Below are 17,159 nucleotides of genomic sequence, written 5' to 3'. Positions count from 1 at the left end.
GACCTGATCTGTCAATTCTCCGGCTCCTTTCTTTTGATGGTCAAGGTTTGTGCTTCTGAGTTGCATTATGCAGACATTCCGGGCAGCTGCTGTAAGTCTGGGCTCATGGACTCAGCTAAGTCTTAAGTGACTGCTAGAACCTCTATGGTTTTGTGCAGCAGAAAGAGCAATGGAGGCTGTGCCTGGAAGCCTCGGGGAGCTGGACTGTTAGATGAGGGACAGCAGCTCAGGAGGAAGGGGAGCCTGGCAAACGCAGCAGGCACTTAACACTGGTCTAGTAGACGCTGTAAATCCAGTAGTCAGCCATTTATCTTGTCTCATCTAGTGGGTAATCCACCATTTTCTCACCCATTTAAATGTCAACTTTACCATATTCTAAGTTCTTGATTGTACTAGAGTTTATTTCTGGTTCTATCTCTATCTATGAATATACAAACGTACATTTATAAGTTATAGCTTTCTGATGGTACAAATTCCCTCTCATTTTTTTTCAGTTTCCCCCCCGTCCCCTGCCCCTTGACTTTTATAAGAATAAGCTCATGTATGTAGGTAAGGTCATAATTCTAACTAGATTTGGAACATAATTGGGGATTTGTGTATAAATACATCGAATTGGGGACTACTGATATTTTTATGCTCTTCTAGTGACTTCCCTGGTGGCTCAGACGGTAAAGCATCTGTCTACAATATGGGAGACCCAGCTTCGATCTCTGGGTTGGGAAGATCCCCTGGAGAAGGAAATGGCAATCCACTCCAGAACTATTGCCTGGAAAATCCCATGGACAGAGGAGCCTGGTAGGCTACAGTCCATGGGGTCGCAAAGAGTTGGACACAACTGAGCGACTTCACTCATTTCACTACTCATGAAAACAGCAGCAGCATCAACTTATTTAAGTCTTTTTAACATCTCTCAGTAAAATTTTCCAAGTGTTTTTCATGTAGTTCTAACAGAGCTTTTATTAAGTTTATTCCTGGATATTATAACTTCTGCTACTCTGGTGGGCAGAGCTTTTTCCATTGTGCTTTTAAATTGATAATTCCTGGAATCTAGTAAATTTTTCTATGTTAATTTTTGTTACTGATCATCTTTTTAAACTCTCCAACTAGCTCAAATAACTTTAAAATTTATTCTCATGAGTTTTCTAGATAGAAATAGTCTGTAAATACTAATTTTTCTTTCTTCTCCAATAATTGTATTTCTTATTTCTCTTTTCTGCCTTTTGCCATTGGCTGTAACTTCTGAATAGCATAAAATCAATAGCTATAATGTTATCCTTCTTGGTCTTACCTTTAAGAAGAATATTTCTGCTGCTATTTTACTTTTGCAAGCATGGTTGGTCAGTTGCTTCTGACTATTTGTGACCCTATGTAGCCCACCAGGCTCCTCTGCCCATGGGATTCTCCAAACAAGAATACTGGAGTGGGTTGCCATGCCCGCCTCCAGGGAATCTTCCTGACCCAGGGATCAAACCCCTGTCTCCTGCGTCTCCTGCATTGCAGGCAGATTCTTCACCACTGAGCCACTGGGGATGTCGCTATTTTACTTTTAAGTATTGTAAGCATTGGCTGTTGGTTTCAGAGAGAAATTTTAAATCATATCATTGTTGTTGCTCAGTCACCAAGTTGTGTTCAATTATTCACAACTCCTTGTGGCTCAGCTGGTAAAGAATCCACCTGCAATGCAGGACACCTGGGTTCGATCCCTGGGTTGGGAAGACCCCCTGGAGAAGGGAGAGTCTACCATTCCAGTATTCTGGCCTGGAGAATTCCATGGACTATACAGTCCATGGGGTCACAAAGAGTCGGACATGGCTGAGTGACCTCCTTCACATTCGCAACCCCATGGAATGCAGCATGCCAGGCCTCCCTGTCCCTCGCCATCTCCCAGAGTTTGTGTAGTGCATGTCTATAACAAGGTTACAAAGAGTTTCTTAAATTGATGATTGATGTTTAATTTCTATCTTTTCATCTTGATTAGACTGACCAGAACATTGTCTGTTTTTCTAGGAAAAAGAAGTTGGGAGATTTTGATCCAAAGCTCTTCTTAGTTGCACACTGGCCTTCCACTTAGGGCTCAGCTGCTTCTCCAGGGAAGGGCCCTCTGCTCTGTCCTTCCGCTACACAGGGCACAAAACTCCTCTGCTTTGGGTCAGATTGGCCATCTACCATCTGACACTGCTCTTATGGGCTGAGCTGCTAAACCCTCCCACGACTGTTTAAATGTATGTCACCTCAAATCTGTGGCTTGCAAATCTCTCTTGCTGCAAGCATAGCAGTGCAGTCTATTTAACTTTGGGCATGAGATATTTTTTGCCTGTTTATTTGTCAGAGGGATACCATAACATTGATTTTTATTCATGGACTATGCAAGTTCTTTCCCTCATCTTTGACCTTTGAACCCTAGCAATTCTAGTCCCAATGCTTCGTTGGCTTGGCTTTTATTATTTTTTTATTTTGATATTAAAAACTCAGTAAGCGTTCATACTTCATTAAAATAAAATATAATCACTGTTTAACAATTTATTTAGCTGATTTCGTGTATGTTGGAAATTTTTATTCTTTTTCTGACAGTTATAAACATGGTTTGCCTCAGGAAATTAGGAGGGACACAGGACTCTTTTAAATCCCTCCATTTCTCTGTTAGTCTTATATATGATCAAGTCCTCTCCCAATTCCCAAAGTTGCTATTTTTCCCCTTTACCCATTTTCTTATTTCTTTGCCACCATCAACCTTCCTCTTTCAGCAAATCAATTTATCTCTACTGAGAAAACCAAGGTTAACAGGTGGGAATTCTTAGCCTTGAGTCTATAATTCATTCTGGAGTCTTCCCTGTCCCCTCCACGATTTGCTCCTTTTCCTCCAGTTTCCTGGGATTCACAGTCTGTCCTTCAGTCTGAGCTCAACCCCTCCAACTATTCTTCGTCCAAATCCATACAGTATTCCATCCACTCTTCACATACAGTATTCACCTCTGCTGGACTTCTCACCTCTCCCTCTCTCTGTTGACTTTTCATTCCTTTAAGTCTCCAGTCAAACACGTAGAATTCTAGCAGTTTTTTCTCTGACTCTTTTCTCCTGACTGATTTGTAAGTACTGACACCCTCCCTCTATCCCAGGATTTTTATTTTTTAGTACTGCTTTTATTTCACCATACATTGAGTGAGATTTTCCCCAGGTAATAGCTTTTACTCCTTGAACTTCTGGTCTCTGTGCTATTGAGGAGAGCGTTGCCATTTCCATATCAAACCTCATTTCTAAATTGCATTTTGCCTGCTGAACCATCTCAGCCTAGTGTTCCACAAGCATCTCCAAACAACCTGTACCAAATTGTTCTGATCAAATTCCCCTGACAAAATCTGCTTCGTGTGCCAGCTCTTTTATCGTCAGGAGTGGTATAAGCACCCTCCAGTCACCCCGGCTGAACTGGGAGTCACGGACCCCCCGCACTCACCCACATATCCAGCCAGCGCGGGCACTCTGTCTTTTCAAGTTCTCTGTGTCTCTTCCCCTCTCTGTGCCCCCTGCTGCAGCTTGACCCTAATCGTTTCTCTTTGGAACTCCTGGTGTGGCCGCTCTGCTCGAAGCAGTTTTCTGTGAACCACGCTCCTTCTGATCTCTAGCTGTCCCACATTCTTCCCACTGTTTTCCTCTCCTTGAAACACCGCCTACTCTGATATTGATCGCGTCAAAAATTCCCGAATACAATCATCAACTGAGATCTTCCTTAACAACAACACAAAAAGTAGTTCTATTTAAACCTCTTTTGTGCTTAAAACCCTCTAACAAACGTCCATTGCCCTTGAGATAAAGTTCAAACCTCTTAACTGGTATATCCATTCTCTTCTCTAGACCTTTCTCTCACCAAACTTATGTCCACACTTGTGTGTCCTCCTCACAGGAAACTTTTGGAGAAGGCAATGGCACCCCACTCCAGTACTCTTGCCTGGAAAATCCCATGGACGGAGGAGCCTGGTAGGCTGCAGTCCATGGGGTCGCAAGGAGTCGGACATGACTCAGCAACTTCACTTTCACTTCACTTTCATGCATTGAAGAAGGAAATGGCAACCCACTCCAGTGTTCTTGCCTGGAGAATCCCAGGGATGGCAGAGCCTGGTGAGCTGCCGTCTATGGGGTCGCACAGAGTCAGACACGACTGAAGTGACTCAACAGCAGCAGCAACAGCAGCACACGAAACTTTACACACCTCTTATCTCTGTCATTTACCATGCTATTCCATGCCACCATGATCCACACCTTTGCTTAACTTTTCATCCTTACCTGCAATGCTTCTGATATCTTCTCCCCTTTCTCTGTCTTGCAAACCAACATTTATTTATCTTTTTAAAACCTGGAAGAAATAAATAAATTGCCAGACACATACAACCTACTGAGACCAAACAATGGATAAACAGAAAATCTAAACAGACCAATAATGAATGAGGAGATTGTACATAGAAAACTCTAAATTTTTTTTCCTAGTGTTAGAGCAAAAATTTATTTAAGTCTATTTATACAGTGTTTTAAATGGCAACCCACTCCTGTATTTTTGCCTAGAGAATCCTGTGGATGGAAGAGCCTGGCAGGCTGCTGTCCATAGGGTCTCACGGAGTCAGGCGTGGCTGAAGCAACTTAGCATGCATGCATGCATTGGAGAAGGAAATGGCAACCCACTCCAGTATTCTTGACTGGAGAATCCCAGGGATGGAGGAGCCTAGTGGGCTGCTGTCTGTGCGGTTGCACAGAGTCAGACCTGACTGAAGCAACTTAGCAGCAGCAGCAGCATACAGTGTTTCACATACAAAAAAATAGAGTCCTTAACATTCAGGCAATGAATTCTATTCTCAAAAGTGCTTTATGAGAAGACAGATTTCTTTTCTTGTCCTCTAAAAAGATACTTCTATTTGTATTCCTAAAAATGATGCATTTATCACACCATTTCTCATAAGAAGAGTCCAGTTGAGATCACAAGATTTCTGCAGAGAGTGAAGTGATAGTAGCAGAGCATCTTCTCCAGAATGCAATGCCTCATCAACAGAGGTATAATGCAAGAGATACATAAAACGGTAGCTGCATCAGAGGAGTGTATGTACGCCCAGCAGGTGGGCCATGAGAAAAGCTTGAGGTCCAACAGGGTGGCCCCTAGCTGCTAAGCACAACCAACTAGGAGGCATGGCCTCCAGGGCCTCTTCTCATTCTTTATCTTCTGAGGTGGCTATCATTTCTGGAGATTCAGGCTCCATAACAGCATTGATCGTTTACCAATTTTGCTTTGCTCAAGGCCCCTGCTGTAATTTCAAATAGAATTTTGTCAATTTCCATTTCTGCTGCTTCTTCCATTTCTCCTTGATCATTCATGCTTTCAAAGGTGTCCTCTAACATCCCTCCATGTCCTCAGCCTTCATCAGCTCTTTGGACAATGTATGCATTTCTTCATCTATTTATTTTATCTGTATTCTATAATCTATTTGTTTGAACTAGACTTATGGAATCTGAAGAAGCTGAAGTTGAAAGGTTTTATGAAGACCTACAAGACCTTTTAGAACTAACACCCAAAAAAGATGTCCTTTTCATTATAGGGGACTGGAATGCAAAGCTAGGAAGTCAAGAAACACCTGGAGTAACAGGGAAATTTGGCCTTGGAGTATAGAATGAAGCAGGGCAAAGACTAATAGAGTTTTGCCAAGAAAATGCACTGGTCATAGCAAACACCCTCTTCCAACAACACAAGAGAAGACTCTACACATGGACATCACCAGATGGTCAACACCAAAATCAGATTGATTATATTCTTTGCAGCCCAAAATGGAGAAGCTCTATACAGTCAACGAAAACAAGGCCAAGAGCTGACTGTGGCTCAGATCATGAACTCCTTATTGCCAAATTCAGACTCAAATTGAAGTAAGGAAAACCACTAGACCATTCAGGTATGACCTAAATCAAATCCCTTATGATTATATAGTGGAAGTGAGAAATAGATTTAAGGGCCTAGATCTGATAGATAGAGTGTCTGATGAACTACGGAATGAGGTTCGTGACATTGTACAGGAGACACGGATCAAGACCATCCCCATGGAAAAGAAATGCAAAAAAGCAAAATGGCTGTCTGCGGAGGCCTTACAAATAGCTGTGAAAAGAAGAGAGGCGAAAAGCAAAGGAGAAAAGGAAAGATATAAGCATCTGAATGCAGAGTTCCAAAGAATAGCAAAAAGAGATGAAAAAGCCTTCTTCAGTGATCAATGTAAAGAAATAGAGGAAAAGAACAGAATGGGAAAGACTAGAGATCTCTTCAAGGAAATTAGAGATACCAAGGGAACATTTCATGCAAAGATGGGCTCAATAAAGGACAGAAATGGTATGGACCTAACTGAAGCAGAAGATATTAATAAGAGGTGGCAAGAATACACAGAAGAACTGTACAAAAAAGATCTTCATAACCCAGATAATCATGATGGTGTGATCATTCATGTAGAGCCAGACATCCTGGAATGTGAAGTCAAGTGGGCCTGAGAAAGCATCACTACGAACAAAGCTAGTGGAGGTGACGGAATTCCAGTTGAGCTCTTTCAAATCCTGAAAGATGATGCTGTGAAAGTGCTGCACTCAATATGCCAGCAAGTTTGGAAAAGTCAGCAGTGGCCACAGGACTGGAAAAGGTCAGTTTTCATTCCAATCCCAAGGAAAGGCAATGCCAAAGAATGCTCAAACTACTGCACAATTGCACTCATCTCACATGCTAGTAAAGTAATGCTCAAAATTCTCCAAGCCAGGCTTCAGAAACACGTGAACCGTGAACTCCCTGATGGTCAAGCCGGTTTTAGAAAAGGCAGAGGAACCAGAGATCAAATTGCCAACATCCACTGGATCATGGAAAAAGCAAGAGAGTTCCAGAGAAACATCTATTTCTGCTTTATTGACTATGCCAAAGCCTTTGACTGTGTGGATCACAATAAACTGTGGAAAATTCTGAAAGACATGGGAATACCAGACCACCCGACCTGCCTCTTGAGAAATCTGTATGCAGGTCAGGAAGCAACAGTTAGAACTGGACATGGAACAACAGACTGGTTCCAAATAGGAAAAGGAGTACATCAAGGCTGTATATTGTCACCCTACTTATTTAACTTCTATGCAGAGTACATCATGAGAAACACTGGACTGGAAGAAACACAAGCTGGAATCAAGATTGCCGGGAGAAATATCAATAACCTCAGATATGCAGATGACACCACTCTTATGGCAGAAAGTGAAGAGGAACTAAAAAGCCTCTTGATGAAAGTGAGAGAGGAGAGTGAAAAAGTTGGCTTAAAGCTCAACATTCAGAAAACGAAGATCATGGCATCTGGTCCCATCACTTCATGGGAAATAGATGGGGAAACAGTGGAAACAATGTCAGACTTTATTTTCGGGGGCTCCAAAATCACTGCAGATGGTGATTGCAGCCATGAAATTAAAAGACGCTTACTCCTTGCAGAAAAGTTATGACCAACCTAGATAGTATATTCAAAAGTAGAGACATTACTTTGCCGACTAAGGTCCGTCTAGTCAAGGCAATGGTTTTTCCTGTGGTCATGTATGGATGTGAGAGTTGGACTGTGAAGAAGGCAGAGTGCTGAAGATTTGATGCTTTTGAACTGTGGTATTGGAGAAGACTCTTGAGAGTCCCTCGGACTGCAAGGAGATCCAACCAATCCATTCTGAGGTAGATCAGTCCTAGGATTTATTTGGAAGGAATGATGCTAAAGCTGAAACTCCAGTGCTTTGGCCACCTCATGCGAAGAGTTGACTCACTGGAAAAGACTCTGATGCTCGGAGGGATTGGGGGCAGGAGGAGAAGGGGACGACAGAGGACAAGATGGCTGGATGGCATCACCGACTTGATGGACGTGAGTCTGGGTGAACTCCGGGAGTTGGTGATGGACAGCGAGGCCTGGCGTGCTGCGATTCATGGGGTCACAAAGAGTTGGACACGACTGAGCGACTGAACTGAACTGAACTGAACAAGAATCTGAATAGCCTTCATCACTTCTGTGCTCTTCTGCAAGAACCAGTCACTTGTAAGACTGCTAACTTTTTCTTCATCCCCATGAGTACAGAGTTCATGTGAGCCTGGGATGCATAAAACTTGCTCACAACCTTCCTTGACCTCCTCACCTCCATGGCCAGAACTACACAGATAGCCCTCTGAGCCTTCTTAGCAGCATGTTTCACAAATAGTCTTGGTTTTTCTGTTTCTCCTTGAATGTTTCAAGCTTGCCTGTTAGCAACTCTAATTTCCTTTCTTAGCCAACAAAATCAACATGCAAAAATTAGTTACATTTCTATATATTAACAACAAACTACGTGAAAAAGAAAGAAAACAATCCCACCTATAATAGAATCAAAAAGGATAAAAATACTTAGGAGTAAATTTAACCATACTTTGGCCACCTCATGCGAAGAGTTGACTCATTGGAAAAGACTCTGATGCTGGGAGGGATTGGGGGCAGGAGGAGAAGGGGACGACAGAGGATGAGATGGCTGGATGGCATCATCAACTCAATGGACGTGAGTCTGAGTGAACTCCGGGAGTTGGTGATGGACAGGGGGGCCTGGCGTGCTGCGATTCATGGGGTCGCAAGGAGTCAGACATGACTGGGTGACTGAACTGAACTGAACTGAAGGTGAAAGATCTGTACACTGAAAAGTATAAAACATTGATGTAAGAAATTGAAAATAAAAATAAATAAAAAGATAGTTCATGTTCTTGGACTGAGAGAATTAATACTGATAAAATGTTCATACTACTGAAAGCAATCTACAGATGGAAAGTAATCTGTACCAAGATTTTTATGTCTTTTAAAAAATAGAACTAAAAAAAAACAGGAAAATTTTCAAAAATAGAAATAAAAAACCCTGAAATCTGTCTTTTGAAAAATAGGGGAAAAAAAACCTTGTAATTTGGAACCACATGAGAGACTCTGAATAACCAAAGCAACCTTGAGAAAGAAGAACAAAAGCTGGATGCTTCACACTTACTGATTTCAAACTATTTTACAAGGTTATAGTAATCAAAATAGTATGGTACTGGCATAAAAACAGTAGACCAATGGAACAGAATTGAGAACCCCCAAATGCACCATTCATATGTGGTCAACCAGTATTTGTTACGGGAACCAAGAATATTCAGAGGATAAGATAGTCTCTTCAATAATGAAACTGGACCCGTATCTTACACTACTCACAAAAATAAACTTGAAATGGATTATGACTTAACTGTACTACCAGAAACTACAAAAGTCCTAGATGAAACCATGGGGGTAAGCTCCTTGACACTGGTTTGGACGATAATGTTTTTTGTCTGTGTGTTTGTTTGGATTTGATACTTAAAGTACAAGCAACAAAAGCAAAAATAAACAAGTAGGACTATATCAAACTAAAAAGCCTCTGCACAGCAAAAGAATTAGTAAGATGAAAAGGTAGCCTACAGAATGGGAGAAATATTTGCAAACTATATATCTGATAAGGGGTTAATATCCAAAGTATAGTAGAAGCTCATAAAACTTAACAGCAAAAAAAAAAACCCAACCCCAAACCAAAGCAAAACCCCCAAATAACCCAATTAAATGTAGGCAAAAGACCTGAATATAGATTTTCCCAAAGAAGCCATTCAAATGGCCAACTGGCACATTGAAAGGTACACGACATCACTAATCATCAGGGAAATGCAAATAAAATCCACAATGAGATATTACCTCACACCTGTTAGAATGGCTATCATCAAAAATACAAGATATAAGGCTCACAAGGATAGGGGGGAAAGGGAATCCTTGTACACTGTTGCTAGGAGTGTAAACTAGTGCAGTCACTATGGAAAAGAGTACAAATTTTCCTCAGAAAATTAGAAATAAAACTGTCATATGATCCAGCAACTTCAATTTCAGGTATATATCCAAAGGAAATGAAATCACTATCTTGAATAGATACCTGCATTCCATGTTCAAAGCAGTGTTATTCACAAAAGCCAAGGTATGAAAGCAACCCAAGTTGTTTGTAAATGGATGAATGAATTTAAAAAATGTGATACAGATAGATAGACAGATATAGAGACACACACATACAGGAATATTATTCAGCCATAACAGAAAGGAAATCTTGACATTTGTGACAGCATGGATGTGAACCTTGAGGGTATTATGTTGAGTGAAATAAGTCAGACAAAGATAATACTATTAATAGGTGATCTCACTTATATGTGGAATCTAAAAAGCAAACTCACGGAAACAGAGTAGTTTGGCGGTTGCCCAGGGGTTGAGGGGGGTGGACTGGAATGGATGAAGGTGGTCAAAGGGTACAAACTTCCAGTTTTGAAATGAATGATTTCTGGGGATCTAATGTACAGGAGGGTGACAATAGTTAACAGTATTGTTATATACATGAAAGTTATATATATTATTGTTATATACATGAAAGTTGCAAAGAATAAATCTTTAAAGTTCTACACAGACACACACAGACACAGACACACACACACACGTGCATAAAAGGTAACTGTGAGGCGATGGATGTATTAATCAACTTTATTGTTATAATCATTCTGAAATATACCGATATCAAACCATCACATGTACACCTTAAACTTATACAATATGTCAGTTATATCATGATAAAAGTGGTAAAATTCAAGCAAATATGAACAAGGATAAAAGAAAAGAGAAAGAATAAGGCAAGAAAGCATGAGATATATTCCATGAAAGTCTGCACCTTTTCCAGGACAAGGGAAAAGAAACCAAAAAACTGCCCCTTCCTCTCCTCCACCTCAACACAAATAAAATAACTTATCTCATCTAGGAGACCGGACAACTGCTGCCTCCAGCAGGAACTGTATTCCCCACTGATCTCTGAGACTGTGCATTTTTGTAACTATTCTGAACAAATCACTGAATTAATTTCCTTTTTATTTCCTTACAAGAAAACTAAACTACTAATATACCAAAATGTTCCCCCTCACTGGAAAATTCCCCTGATTCTAGTATTTGGGTTTATATGACTCCATTTAGAGTTAGTTTTAGGAGACTATTTCTTTTTTAAAGGAAACATTTAGTACTACAGTTGGTCTAAGTGTTCTGTTCTGTATAGGCCAATATAAGCCTGTTTTCCCCCTCATTCTTTGCTTTCTTCCTCTCATTTTTATTCACCCTCTGCTTTCAAAGTGCTGCTTTTCATACCAAACTTTTCATCCCCAAAAATGTTACAGACTTTTCAAGATGAATGTTGGTTCCCCAAATACAAACCCTGGGACTCAGATGCATCATTGGGGGATAACGTCTCAGTACCATACAGAGAGACAACGTTTTATAAACAGTCTCTGACTTGACAGACTTACCTGAGCACGTTTTACAAGAGACTGAGCGGGTAGATGTTCAAGGCGCCTTATCCTCAGCGCCCCTGCCCGTATCGTAGTCTGCGGGGGCTGCCATAACAAAATACCATGCCCTGTGTGGCTTAAAAACAGGAGTTTATATTCTCAGAGGTTGGAGGCTGGGCAGTCCAAGGTCAAGGTGCTGGTTTCTGCTGAGCTCTCTCTGGGCTAGTAGATGTCTGCCTCATGCCATGTTCTCACACGGAGAAGAAAGGGCATGGGCTCTCTCATATGGTCTTATTAGGACGCTAATCCCCTTGGATGGATCAGGGCTCCATCCACCCTTATGATTTTACTTCATTTTAATTGCTTTCTTATTCCAAATATAGTCACATTGGGGGATTAGGGTTTCAACATAAGACTTTCAACAATTCTGTCTATAGGACCCTTCCCCAATACTATAAAGTGAAAACAGACAGAAACTCACAACAAATACCCATTTCTAACTTCATTACCCATTGGCAGAAATTAATTATGAAAAAGAATTAGCAAGTTGTATCATCGACCACTACTCCTTCTGCTACTCAGTAGGTTGAAAATAACTTTTCTTGTGCTTCAAAGCACTTTAGGAGAGTTCCTTTTCTTTAACATGAAGGTTAAAATGGTTTGGTAGCTGGACTTCAGGTGATAATCACTTTGTAGTACATACAGATGTTAAATTTTAATGCTGAAAACCTGAAACATACAATAAAAAAGTGTTTTTAAATGAAAAAAAAAAAGATTTCCTATAATCCCATAACAACCCTTTTATCCCTCCCCTTAAGTTACCCCTCCTTCTTCCTTCTCCCTCTGGGAACCACTAGTTTGTTTTCTATTGACTGTGAGTCTGCTTCTTTCTGTTTTATTCACTAGTTTTTTTTTAGATTCCACATATAAATGATGTCGTACAGTGTTTGTCTTTCTCTGTCTGACTCAGTAGCTTCTTATTTAAAAAATATTGGGGACTCTTGGCCGGAGAATCATGGTGAAACATGTTTTGACAGAGCCTTTATAAGCAATTACCCTTCCCCCCTGCTGAAGCAAGCATTCCTCACATCTGCTGAGCTCTGCAAATCCACAGAGCCCTTCAAAATCAGTTATTTAATCTTCACAGCCACCAAGCAAGACATATCAATAATCATGACAATATTAATAATAAAAACTTTTATTGAGGGCTGACTTGGTGTCTGTTACTACACCAAATGCTTTGTATGAATTAGGTCAATTGTTATGACAATAACTCTGACTATTCCTATTGAAAGATGAGGAAACCAAAGCTCAGAAAAAGTAAGTAAATTGTCCCCATTTTACAGACCCAGAACCCAGCTTTCTAAGACCCTTTCCAAGGCACCATGCTGTTTCTCAGCATCTCCAAGTCACCCTTGGGGGCTGAGACCATTTTGGTGCCCTTTAGGGGGCTCACCATCCCAGCCTGGAAGAGCTCAGTCACAGTGGTCTATCAGCTGTGCCTGTAAGCCATGGTTTGAACACTCACACAAAGATATCTCAAAAGTGAAGGAAAAGGGCATGATCCCAGTTGGAAACGACTAATGGGGATCCTTTGCCTCTGAGGCAAGAGCTCCAATCTACAACGAGAAGCGCCAGTTCCACTGGCACGCTGTCTACATAATGCGAACCATGGCGTTTGGCAATGGCTCTTAAATTTGGCTCACGCCACACTCCTCCTGGACCCACGAGATAACATAACCAAATGTTTTCTGAGACTGTAAGAAATGCATGCTTTGCAGGTAGGAAGAAAGGCAAACATCAGCCCTTACAGGGGGCTCGCTTCATCTGATCCCAAGGGCAAAATGGCTCAGTCCCTGCCGATCCTCCAAAAGGTTAAATGTGAGCAAGGACCCAGATAAATGGTCACAATGCAAACAAAGTCATGTAAATAAATGCATCTCTGATCGACGCGGGCTGGTGATGCCAAATATACCATCTGCACCATTTCTCATGATGAGTTTTTTTTTCCCCCTGCAAGTCCCAAGCAGCGAGAAGATGACCGTGTTTATGCAGACCAAGGTACGCTTCATTTGACACCCTTGGAAATTTAAAAAAATTTTCAGATCCACAGAGAATCAATAGCATTTATATTTTTATAGGTAAGCTTGAAATTAGAAGAAAGAAATCTTACTAGAAAGTATAGGGCAAATGTCTGGGGCCTGAAAAGGCACTTGTCACGTACTGTGATTTTCAGAGGACTCTAGTTACATCTGCAATCTCAGACTCTTGAACTTGCCCATTCACTTATTCACTTAACAAAAGTATTGTTGTCGTTTAGTCGTTAATATCATGTCTGACTCTTTTGCACCTCATAGACTATAGCCTGCCTGGCTCCTCTACCCATGGGATTTATCTGTTGACTCAGATGGTAAAGAATCTGCCTGCAATGCAGGACACCCAGGTTGGATCCCTGGGTCTGGAAGATCCCCTGGAGAAAGGAATGGCAACCCACTTTAGTATTCTTGTCTGAAGAATGTCACGGACAGAGGAGCTTGGCGGGCTACAGTCCATAGGGTCGCAAAGGGTCTGACACAGCTGAGCAACTTTCACTTTCATTGCTTTGTTTAAACTCTGTATCATGTTGCCATGCCCTCCTCCAGGAATATTCCTGGCCCAGGGGTCAAACCTGCATCTCCTGCTTCTCTGCACTAGCAGGCAGATTCTTCACCACTGAGCCACCCGGGAAGTCCCAGCGACTTTGGAGTTAATGTTCTAACTCTTGCATAACACACAATTCTGTGGGAGAAATAACAAAAAACACCTGTAGATGGAGTGATAGTTGCCATAGCCGAGGAGCCACAGCTAGAGGAGTGATGATCCCCACTCTTCTTGAGGGGGACAGGGTGGAGGATGGAGGAGAAAGCACCAGGGAGTTCAGGGGAAGCCCCAGAGAGGAGGGCATTTGAGTTGGGCACTGAAAGATGAGTAGGAGCTCTCCATGCAGGCAAAGGGCAAAGGAGGGGATGTTCTTGGAGCAAGGAAACAGGGAGAGCAAAAGCACTTCTGTTCAAGGAGTGATGTCAAGGCTACTCTGACATGAGACCAAGGTGTCTGAAAATAGTGGAAGAAAAGGAGAAGATATAGCCCGGGGGCTGGTCTGGGGTCAGAGAGCGAAGGCAGAGTTGGTAATGTTAAAGGCTTGGGATTTCTTTTAATAGGCATGGGGAAATCGTTTGTTTACATTTTAAAGCAAGGCACTGACCTAATCTTATTTGAGTTTTAGAAAGGATATACTGGGCTAAATAGAGTAGGCCTTGAGGCTGTCAAAATGTTCGTAATTTGCCCCCAAAACAGGGGTGGTGGAATCTTTCCCCAGGAGGTTAAACAAATTTCCCAAATGCCAGGAGGCTGGAGAATTGCATTCGGGGAGCAGGCCCTCCCCCTCCCCCTTAGTAGAGGGCAGGGTACCCACTTGGGCCCAGGGCCCAGCTCTGTTGCCTACCTCCCCAGCAGCCACAGGTGGAGAAAAATGTTACAAAGCAAGGAAAACAAGTAAACCAACTGGCAAAAACCTTTTCAGTACGCCAAGAAAGAGAATTTTCAAACCCAAGACTCTTCCCTATGAGAAGGACAGAGGCTGTGGTCCCTGTTTTCTCTCCTTTCAAACCCAGACCCAACCACCTCCACAAATGTAGTCAGTTTGCAGATGAAAACGCTTTTGCTACCAACGCTTCTGTCAGGCACAGGCTTCAGTGTTTTTCAAGCTTTATGTTTTTAATACCCTCATTAATATAACACGCCCTTTGCTGTTGGTATGATGCAAGCACTTCACTGGTATCTTTTTTTTTCATTTGCTGTGCCACACAGCATGTGGGATCTTAGTTCCCTGAGCAGGAATTGAACCCAGGACCCCGGCAGGGGAAGTGCAGAGTCTTATCCACTGAACTACCAGGAAGTCTTCAGTAGCTCCTGCTGCTGTTAAATTGTTTCAGTCATGTCCAACTCTGTGCGACCCCATAGACGGAAGCCCACCAGGCTCCTCTGTCCATGAGATTTTCCAGGCAAGAGTACTGGAGTGGGGTGCCATTGCCTTCTCCAAGTCTTCAGTGGAGTCTTAAAGAAATGCTCTTGTTCTTTTGACTATTTGCCCTGCCTGTGTTCAGCCCCTGGACTCAGAAGCCAAGGGCCCTGACACCCATTTCCCCCCAGTGTGGAACCTTCAGCTCCTTCAGCAGGGCAGCTGCCCCCCACTTTTCTGAGGGTCTCCATCACTCTCTGTACACCCCCTCACTCTCATCTCAGAGCAGTCATGGGACTCAAAGAAGCTGCCAAAGCAGAGAAACCTCTGCTGGGAAGGAAGATCAGGTGAGTAAAGTTCTGAGCAGAAACCCGTGCAACCACAGCAGGCAGGCAGGCACTTTACTGGGGCTTTTAAAGAGAGTCTTCCAATGAGCATTCATTGACCATTTGCTGCACCTGCTACAAAATCCTAATATGGCCCAGCAGCAATATGAATTTGCACAGAGGTGCCCACTGCTTTATCATGGAAACCAACATATTTTCCTAAAATCCTGCAAAGGGAAGAAAAGATCCTTCCAGGTCACATTTAGCACCATGGTCAGTAGTGTGTAACGTGGTCTCAGCAGAGGAAAAGCAGTGGGTCCTGGGCCGGTAAGCAAGCCTCCGGTCTAAGGAGAGAGAAAACCCACAGAGCACGTGCTGACTTGACTTCACTTCTGGTCATAAAGCATCCGATCACTTTACTAGGATAAAACAGCAATTTTTTTTTTCTATTCTGCTCTCAAAATCATCTTTCTTCCCTGTTACCAAAATTGATTTCATTCCCATTTAGCTATAAGCCAAACAGAGCCCTGCATCCACCATCTCCCAGTTCATTTTCCATCGTGTCATTTTATTTTAGCTTTAGAACCTGAATCTTTGTTTACACGTAAATAACTCAGGGTTACTTATGCTGATTTAAAAACAAAAAGAGACCGCTAATCATCGATTGTTTGATATATACCATTTACAGCAAAAGATCCTATTCCCACTGATCATTTTTTGTTATTAAAATGTAGTTTTCAGCTCTTTTTCTCTCAAGGACTGGGTTTGGATAATTTAACTCTGAAGAAAGATTGAAAACTCTTTCCATATAAATGGAGGGGAAAAATCTGAAATGTTAAGTACTAACTCGTAGTCCACTATTGCCCTTATCTTTAATAATGGAAACACAGTTTAGCACACCACGCAAAAGAGCATCCTTGTATTTTTAAATTGCAAGTGTCCAATTATGTACAAGGGTCAAGACAAAATTGATCTGAAGGAGCTCAATTTTAAAATCATTTTTAAAATCAGGACAGAGGATGCCACATTATTAAACTAAAATGTTTAAAATGAAAAGTATTATGCATGCCGCATGGCGGAAGATCAGATTTTTATTAATGCAAGTTTTAAATGCTGATTAATCCTCTCGAGAGTCAGTTTCCCAAAGCATTGGACTGTATTCAAGTCTTTTTCAAAACGGCACATCACTTCCATTATTCTGAATATTAATTGAACAACATTATAACTAAGGATACAAAGCAAGATTTAAAGCATGATTACAGCTGTCAGTGCTTACATCTAAATAAGTCATTGGAAATTCAAGCTTAGAAGAAAAAAAATGGTGTAAATCTTTCTTAGAATGGTGAAGCTCTCTCAGCCTTTTTCAAAAATGAATTTGCTGCTTTAGGACTCGGGAAAGCTTCAGCTGTGACTTGGTCTTACTATATTTATCTGGGCAACTCTCAATCAGAAATCAGAGTTCTGTTTTTTTCTTGAGATTTGGGACAA

The 17,159-nt window shown here is 41.7% G+C and overlaps 1 pseudogene; it reads right to left on the bottom strand.

Annotated features, from left to right (window-relative positions):
* Positions 1-567: 567 nt before the first annotated feature.
* Positions 568-17,159, bottom strand: part of LOC138090300 (charged multivesicular body protein 3-like) — a 63,591-nt pseudogene continuing 46,999 nt past the window's right edge.

This window comes from Capricornis sumatraensis, chromosome 14 (assembly GCF_032405125.1).
Source record: "Capricornis sumatraensis isolate serow.1 chromosome 14, serow.2, whole genome shotgun sequence".
NCBI lineage: Eukaryota > Metazoa > Chordata > Mammalia > Artiodactyla > Bovidae > Capricornis > Capricornis sumatraensis.
The sequence above is the reverse complement of the archived record's forward strand: the minus strand, read 5'-3'. Positions and strand labels throughout refer to the sequence as shown.